This window comes from Cryptomeria japonica, chromosome 5 (genome assembly GCF_030272615.1).
Source record: "Cryptomeria japonica chromosome 5, Sugi_1.0, whole genome shotgun sequence".
NCBI lineage: Eukaryota > Viridiplantae > Streptophyta > Pinopsida > Cupressales > Cupressaceae > Cryptomeria > Cryptomeria japonica.
In genome coordinates, this window is record NC_081409.1 from 91,292,595 (window position 1) to 91,301,832 (window position 9,238).

Genomic DNA, 9,238 nt, shown 5'->3' on the forward strand with positions numbered 1-9,238 from the left:
TATAGAACATGAGTTAAAACAATTCTTGTGCTGTGAGAAGATGCCTTTGTGCAACCCATTGTGGATGATAGATATCCCACTAAGAGCCACTCAAAATAAAATCAATGGGCTATTAACTCGAGATAGTCAAAATGTGGATTCTACCTATACACAAGTAGCATTTGGGAAGCTTTATGGGAGCATGTGAGAAGACCATAGTTTGGTGTCACTACTACACAAATGAGGGATTTAAGACGTTAATTTAAGACAAAATATTAATTTTGTCTTAAATTTTTTTTTAATTATTTAATTGTCTCAAACTAAGACAATAGAAATTAACTTTTTTCTAAAATAAAACATTTTTTTTCCCTCTCTTTTCTTGGCGCTCAATCATCTGCCCTCTTCCCTGCTCCCGCGGCGGTAGCGGCATGCAGTTATCAACGCAGGAAGAATTAGGCTTTGCCCATATTTTCCCATCCGCTTCACTGACAGGATAAAATGTAAGGGTTTTTTATATGTAGGGGTTTTTCAATGGATGCATGGCACCGGGCGCATAGCTACTACAATTTCCATCTTGGCCCTTCGTCGGACAGCCCACTTCTTGCAATCTGATCTGCCCATATTTTCCCATCGGCTTCTACTGCTCACTATCACCAGCTAAGACACAGGCAAGTTCGTGTATTTAAAAAAAAAATCTTCTTTGGTAGGGTTCTGTAATACGTGAACGTGTCTTCTTAGTGCCTGTAGATCATTTATATGGATCATTTGATAGATTCCCTCTCAAGAGATGTTGTTTCAATGAATGTGGGGAAAGAGCAGGGACGACTGAGTCGTAATAGCTGGTAATTGGTTATTTGAATTCATTGTCATATTCAAATTCCGATTTGAAAAGGGCCCTTTTGCTTCAGGACATACCCAAAATGCTCAACCTTTCCCCGTAAAATTACTTCTTGTGGCTCCACAAAGATGTTTTAGATCTTCTTAGACCATAGTTGCCCTAATAATGACATATTGTAAACAAGGCTTCTAGTAGAAGAAAGAAGCCCTTCGACAGGTAAGAGGGGATTGTAATTGAGACAATTTAAGACGTTTTTTAAAGAGAAAATTGTAATATTGCAGTATAATTGAATCTTAAAGCTCCTAAATGTTTTGCAAAGCTGCCGATTCCTCTGCTCTTACTCTGATAGGTGTTGGCGATTTAGATCGCTCAGGGGTTTTTTCGGTGTGGGACGGTCGGGAATCTCCTGTGAGAGTGCGCTCTGCCAAAGAGGGGCTTAAGAATCGTGGCCGTGTCAGCAAACCCTAACTTGCGATGTTTTTTGGACTCTTCTTCCATCAGTGTTGGCACTGGGAGTTACTTGCAGGCTACGTGACATGGGGTTGGTGTTTCGGTGGCTGGGTTGCCTCCTGCTCATCGGCCACGACACTCTTCAGATTGTGGTGTTGGGAGCTCTGCTCTTGGCTCAAATGTTGTCCCATCGTCTCCACCCCTTGGACGGGAAAACTCTTCTAGGTTTGGCGATCCTTGTCCCCTTGGTTCTGCTATTCGCAAATTAAAATACTTGGATAGGTTATGTTGTGCAACGAGATACTCTTTGGGAATTCGATCCGACGACCTAGTGGCTATCAATTGAAAAGGTACGTTCAAAACTCTCCTTCGTTTCAATCCTCTGTAAAAGTAATTTTAACGACATGGTGTAAAAGAAATTATACTGTTTACTGTATCAAATAGACGATGCAAGCTTAGTTCAAATATACCGACATGGACCTTAACTTGATATCTTTCTTAGATAGCAAGAATCTGCCCTAGTTTAATGCTGATACTCAAGAGTATTAAGCTCACTGCTTATTGTATGATGTGTATGGTAGAGACTTGCTTAAATGGTGTGGGAATGGATATGGACTGTCCATGTCGTTTTCCTCCTCTCTATTGGACTGTCTTGGTGATGTTTTGTTATTAGATTGTAGGAATCTTCTCAGATTTATTCTAATCGTGCTGTGATAAATATGAATCTCAAAATTTGTTATTATATTCAAGAATCCTCCCTCGGAGTACGCAGTTTAATGCTGATGCTTTATGTATTACAGATACAACTCACTGTATCGAGCAAATGGTAGACACTAACTGCAAATATATGGTTCTGGATCTGAATCACCTAGAATATTTTCCACTCTGTCTGATGTTGTCTAAGTGATTTGTTTTGTTGTTCAATTGTAACAAACTGTGTAGATTAGCTCTTGAGATGCCAGACATGGTTCTAGCCCTAATGTTTTGTTATTAGATTGTAGGTATGTACCCTTTAGAAACACCTAGTCTAGTGAAGTATCTTGGATGTTGTTCACTGTATCAAGCAGATTCGCTCTAAAGATGCGAGTATAGATCTAAACTGTTCATAAGGTTCCACCTACGTGATGTTGTCTTAGTGATATTTTTTTATTACTATTAAAGATTATAAGAATCTACACTGACATAATTCAGACATGGAGTAGAAGATGCAAATTTGATATTTTTCTATTAGATTGTAGGAATCTGCCACTTGAATATATGTTCTAATCTACAACAAGTATGAGTTCCACACCACATCAAGCATAAATCAGAGATAATTTGAAATATTTAGGAATATGGATTTGAACTGTTCAATCGACACATTTTCCCACTATTTGATTCTATATCAGTGATGTTTACTTATTAGATTGCAAGCATTTTTTGTAGACTTACTCCAACAATGCTGGAATGTTCTGAATATGATTGTCTGCTATTAGATTGTAGAAATATGCCCTCAGAATACATACTGTAATTGTTGATTCCCACTATATTAATTATGTAGATCACTGTATCAAGTTCATTGATCAGATTTACTTCAAAGGTGTAGGAATGAAACTCAACTATGCATATATTGCAATTTTTTTCTTATTTGATGTTGTCATACTGATATTATATTATTAAAATTCATTATTCAGGAATCTGTTCAGTTTTACTCCAATAGTGCTAGAATGGATTCAATACCAGTATTTTGCTGTTAATTGTAGGAATTTGCCCTTAGAACGCCTTGTCCAAGTAGACAACCCAAGAACATTTTTTTATCAAGCATTCAAACCAATGTGATGAGCCACATTTGGTATTTATTGCAATGGAAATACCTTTAAGTTTATTATACTTCAACCCGATGATACTCTCTACTGCAGTTGGTCTAATTTTCCTTAAGTTGTGGCATGTGAACATTATTTAATAGACAATTTTCTGGTTTAATTTTTCTTGCTATTTTATTTTTCTACCAAATCATGCCAAAAGTGGAATGTAACCAGGGGATTTTTGTTTGGATCAAAATACTATTTATTAGTTTTCATGCCTTTTATTTATCAGTCTCATATTGATGCAATGGTTCTTCCACATGCAGAGGCTATTATGTCAAAGCTTGCAACTTTTAACAATGGTGAAATAAATGCAGAACCATCATTGTTGATAACTGCAGATCAAGTAAATTTCACCATCCTTTTTCTTTTCTCTATAGATAACAGTAATTTAATCTTGGTATATTGTCAATATTCATATATATCTTTTCTTAGTGAATTTCTATTTTATTCGATGCAGAATACCAACTTCATAGATAGACACACACCATATTACATCCTACAAGAAAAATGTGCATGCATTGTAGAATTGAATCAACACATTACGACACATAGGACACAATATGGAGCATGAATAATCGTTTTTATTTTATAATAGTATGGCATGATATAGCTTTGAGACTCATGAGATACTTTTGTGTTGATTTTTCTCTAAACTTTGTCCAGGGCTTCACTCTATTGTTTGCACACTACTCTTTTCGCTATGTGACACCTCACAACCACTAAAGAGATTGTTTTCTGCAACATTGAATGCTTGGGACAACCATCCTATCCCTTTGAGACTGCATTTCCACTGCTATATTTGTGGTTATTTGATCTTTGTCCTTGGCATTTGCTGTAGTTTTCAAATTCTCACCTAGACAAATAGTCAAAATTTTTAGTATTAACTTTTTCGTTTGATGATGGATTTACATGATTCCAATTGGAGATAAAAGTATATTCAATATTGTATCTCCAATAGAAACAGGTTTTGAAGAACAGAAGAATTGATTGGTAGAATGTGCCAATGAACCACCTAAAAATGTGAGTTTTAGCAGTGCAGATTTAGGATAAGCAGTCAGTATTTTGGGCATAACTTTCTCATACGATATTGGAATTGAGTGATTCAAATTGTTTTGTAAACTAGGTTCATAGGGGAATATTCCTTATAAACAGGTTTTAGATATTCAACAATTTGGTCATCCAAAAATTTACTGCCCTAACTCTGTTCTTACTATGTCCTTGAGTTTCTTGTGTGACACCTAGTGGTACTTTGTCCACATCTTTTTCGTTTGATGATGGATGGCGTAATTCCAATTGGAGATAAAATTAGATTCAATTTTTTTATCTCCAATAGAAACAGTTTTTTAAGAAAAGAAGAATTGATTGGTATAATTTGCCAATGAAAAACAGGGAAATGTGAGTTTTAGCAGTGCAAATTTACGATAGGCAGTCACTATTTTGGGCATAACTTTCTCATATGATATCAAAATTGGGTGATTCAAATTGTGTTATAAACTAGATTCATAGGAGAATGTGCCTTAGCAACAGGTTTTAGAGGTTCAACAATTTGGTCATCTAAAAATTGACTCTGTTCGTATCTTGTCCCTAAGTTTCTTGGGTGATACCTAGTGGGTATTTTGGCCACATCTTTTTCGTTGGTTATACAAATTGAAAAATTTAAATTGGGTTAGAAACTATATTTTAATGGCTACTTTGGATAGAAATAGGTTTTTAAAATGTGCCCATATGATCCCCAAAAATAGGATCGTCCCAACTGTGTTTTCAGTGAAGTCAATGAACCAAAATGCCATAAGAGTCTAATAAAAAATATTATGCATCATGACTCATACATTTTCAACTCTCATGAATTATTCCTTTATTACAAACTTGTGATTTTCTATTTTCCCCAATGTGTGATTGTCATAGGGTTTGCATAGGACTTTTTAGGCCTGGAATCTTCTTTTATGCATGCTTACAGTCTTTGTATTATATCCATAGGACTGCCCTATTCATTATCTTTGAGATATTACTATTGAACACATGCACATCATTGTGATGACTCCTCATTTTGCAACTATGTCAGTGATTAAGCCAACCTTGTTTTCTTTCACATACCCTTCATTCAGGACCTCTGTGCTATGTATTTGTTGTCCTTAATGATTGTTATTTCTCAAGTGTTGCCAACAAAACCCTTGAATGCATTCTTTGCCTTTTGGCTTCTTTATTTTGTGTGATGCTATCTAAACAAGAGATATTTGTATTTCTGCTCTCTAAGACCTATTTTTCCTTTTGCTCTATCATGACATTGCACTCACTGCTGCTATTAGGCCCTTGTAACTGTCATTTGCTTCTCAATGTTTTGTTCTTGACAGTATTATCCTCTTTTCTCCTCATAATAGTGATGTCTTCTATTCATCCAACATGAATTTGTCACCTAGAATAATGATCTCCAACCTTATGTTGTTGTTCATAAATGTTATCACATGATAATTAGTCTTATCACTATAGCCTTTGTGTTAGAATGTTACCCTTGTGTGATGTTCATGGACTGTTTTGAAACTGTATCAAACCCTGCATGTTGACTATCTCATGGGACTAATACATAGTGAAGCATCACTACTATTCCCTTTATTAGTCTTTATTTTTCCACTGTCAACTGTCATCATCAATGGTGTTGTATTCTCGACAAGGTAGATATGGGTTCATAGCTGTCCATTAACTTTCTTTCCCATCCATATGACTATCATTTGTGATCCTTCCCTTTGTATGCATCATAGCCCACATTGTCTCTACCACTGTGACCTGTAGATATGGGTTCATAGTTGTCCATTAACTTTCTTTCACATCCATATACTATCATTTGTGATCCTTCCCTTTGTATGCATCATAGCCCACATCGTCTCTACCACTATGACCTCTATTTGCCTTTGGATTGGAACCCTTAATGAGGAAACAAGTTGTTCTTCATTTTCATTGATGACCATCCCTCCACGCTAATGATTTTAACCAAAAATTGCTCCTTAGCTATCATAAATTACTCTTGTATGTAATATAGCAAGTTATTTACGATGATTTGTTGCATTGTAATTTATTGATAATTTTTATATTTATGATCCCTGTCTTAATGTATTAATTAAAAAAAACACTAAAATGGATGGTTTTGTGTTATTTGGGAATCTATCAAATAATAGACTAATAATTTGCTTGGTTGTTTTAGAGCCTTGGATAATTGCAGCATAGCCAGACAAATTTCTGGTCTTATTCTCCTCATGCAGAATTACATCATATTATTAGCGGTAATTTAACCTAGAGGATTAACAAGAGGTACTCATTATTTTGTGTACTACATAATTTTTAAATTTCTAAAATTACTAAATTATGCTTTAAACATTATAAATGCTATGTTTTAGTAGAATCAAAATGCAATTTCGAGAATCATTGAACCCGAAAATTATTTCATAGGAATTTCAAAAAGAAAATTCTTTTTTCAGAAATTTTGTTGTCTAACCAGGGAAATCTATGGAGATAAAATGGAGTTTTCACAACGGTCTTGTTACGGTTCAGGGTAGTGCAATTCTGAGGGTGACTTCAGAGAGCTAGACAAAAAAACTGGGTTGACTATAGATGAACAACTTTAAATTTGAGTCTCTTGCATCTATTGTATTCTTGAATCTTAAAAGGTATTTTCCTATTTAGAGAGCAATATCACAATCAAATTATTTTCATTTTGAGTATCTTGTGCCCTTTGTCATTCTCTTTGTTCTTAGAGCTAGAGTTCTATTTTCTAGGAACATTTTATTTTGATAGTATAAGTTGCTTCTTTTATAAAAAATAATCTTGGGATTTTGGTATGTGCCTCTAATACTACTTTTGAATACATAACATCTAATGGTTTCTTTCAATATATAATGAACTTTTTTTTGATAGAAAAACTATTCTACATATATACTCATCAAGCTAACTAAACCTATATCTCATGACTGGACATAAGAAACCTATGGGAGGGCAGCTGAAAGGAGGTGAAAGGGACATGATTGTGAAGGACAAAATTTTGACATCAGGGTTAAGATATATTGTCACCAAAGTTGCTATAGTTTAGCTCAAACATAAATCTGGAGGTTGGTAATTTAAAATTCTAGAAATTTAACATTTTTTTATTTGGATATTCATTTGTATCAATATCATGCTATAAATTACTTCCAAGATTGGAAAGAGTTAGTTTTAGAATCCATTTTAAGTGTTTTGATGAAATTTAGTCAGCAAGAGGGCTATTTGAATTCGTAGACTATTGATTTACGGCTATTTTGCAGTGAACAGGTTCACACTGAGGATTAGAATTAGACCATGTAGTTGCAAATTCACAAACATAAATGTATCATTCAAATTTTTTGTACATTCTCTTTGTGTTGCATAGAGCTGGCTAGATATTCTAAGGTTTTGTCTAAGAAACACAGTTATTTTATTTTCAAGGCAACACAAAGTTGTTTAATACAAAAACACAAAATGGATTGCAAAATGGTCACATGTTCTCAAGCATTATTTAGACTTAAAACTCACTACTAAACCAAAGGGTGTTTTGAGACCCAAAATTCTGAATGATAAAATTATTCTTTAAAGAGTGCTAGTTCAAATGCAAGAGCATCTCCTTTACAAGCAGGAGGATGGTGGTTCACTACTAAACCAAAGCGTGTTTTGATACCCAAAATTTTGAATGATAAAATTTTTCTTTAAAGGGTGCTAGCTCAAATGGAAGAGCACCTGCTTTACAAGCAGGAGGATGGTGGTTCAATTCCATCGTGCCCTAACATGAACTAATCAATGATATTGTATTTTATATTTAATAATATTGATTTATCTGAATAGTGAGCTATTTTTAAAATTTATTGTTTTATATAATCTCTAAAGAGACAAAAGTGGTACTCTCTAAGAAGAATATTTTAATCGTCTTAAGAAAGACAATAGGTGAGATTAAAGACAAAAATACAACTGTCTCTCAAGAGACAATAATACTGGTGTTTTTTATTGTCTTTATAAAGACAATTTTTTAAGACAATAATTTAAGACACTCGTTTAGAGACAATATATAAGACGATACATAAGTTTTATTTTGTCTCTAGTTAAGACAATTCACTCAAAAATTGTCTCAAATATTGTCTTAAAACCCCTCTCTATGTAGTAGTGTGTATTTGAAAATACAAACTCTACTAATGAGTGTGGAGTACCATAAAAAAAAGGTTTTAAATGGCAATGAATGGTTGAAATCTGCATCCAAAATTTTTGAAAGGTGAGATATGGATGTGAATTATAGATACACATTTTCCAAATTCAATTCAAGAAGGAAGTTGAATTATTTGTTCAATGAAAGAAAGAAGCACATTTTTTTGGACTCAAACTTTTCTTTGTGGCATGCTACTTTGAGATGCTCCTATGGTAATCGCCAAGCAGAGGTCGTTTATGAGAGATCGTCTTTATATTTATTTCAATGTAGTTTCTCTAGATTTGGGATTACTACTACCAAGGTAGTGCAAAGCATTAGAGAGCATTTATCACGAAAACCACCTTGCATTATAATGAAGAATGGAACTAGATGAATTTGCATGAGATTGTGAGGAGTGAATGAAAAATGCAAGTCCAAAGTTACAAGCGTAGCAATATGGGAAATGATTCCAATAGACACATTTTATTTTTGGGGTACAAAAGGATTTAGAGATGTTCTCAATAGTAATAATAGAAATAAAACTTGGGGTATGACATATTGAAGATGTGAGTTTTGTAAATCCTTCTGGAATTTAGCTTTAAGAGTTCTAATTAGAATTTGAATAGATTTGTCTGCAAATTTCAATATTCTTAGTGGTTGTATGTATTTAGCTACAAAAGGTGGATATTGATTGCACAAACATAAGCACCTTTCCAACTTGGAGTTGGAGTGAATTCCTTCAAGGCCAACTTCTTCATAATTGGAAGAAGACACATTGATACTTCGTCAAGACCAATATATTGTTCTCTATGATGTTTTGAGTTTCAAATTATCTTTTTGTAGAAGTGACTTATGTCACCCATTATAACTAAAGTTGAATTTGGACTCTATTTTTGTAAAAGTTAGGTAAATCATAACTTGCCTTCAAATAGGTAGTTACTTGTTTTC

The 9,238-nt window shown here is 34.0% G+C and overlaps 1 long non-coding RNA gene and 1 other non-coding gene across 3 annotated transcripts; both read left to right on the plus strand.

Annotated features, from left to right (window-relative positions):
• The first annotated feature begins 356 nt into the window (after window positions 1-356).
• LOC131056558 (uncharacterized) lies at window positions 357-7,656 on the plus strand. Of its 2 annotated transcripts, none has more exons than XR_009108725.2 (6): window positions 357-1,033; window positions 1,167-1,617; window positions 3,378-3,457; window positions 6,311-6,417; window positions 6,605-7,211; window positions 7,411-7,656. It is a non-coding gene; the product is annotated as an uncharacterized LOC131056558 (long non-coding RNA). The 2 variants fall into 2 exon arrangements; XR_009372546.1 differs by having other exon boundaries at window positions 1,182-1,617.
• Window positions 7,657-7,824: 168 nt separating this feature from the next.
• On the plus strand, window positions 7,825-7,897 carry TRNAV-UAC (transfer RNA valine (anticodon UAC)). The gene has a single exon. It is a non-coding gene; the product is annotated as a tRNA-Val (tRNA).
• The last annotated feature ends 1,341 nt before the right edge of the window (window positions 7,898-9,238 follow it).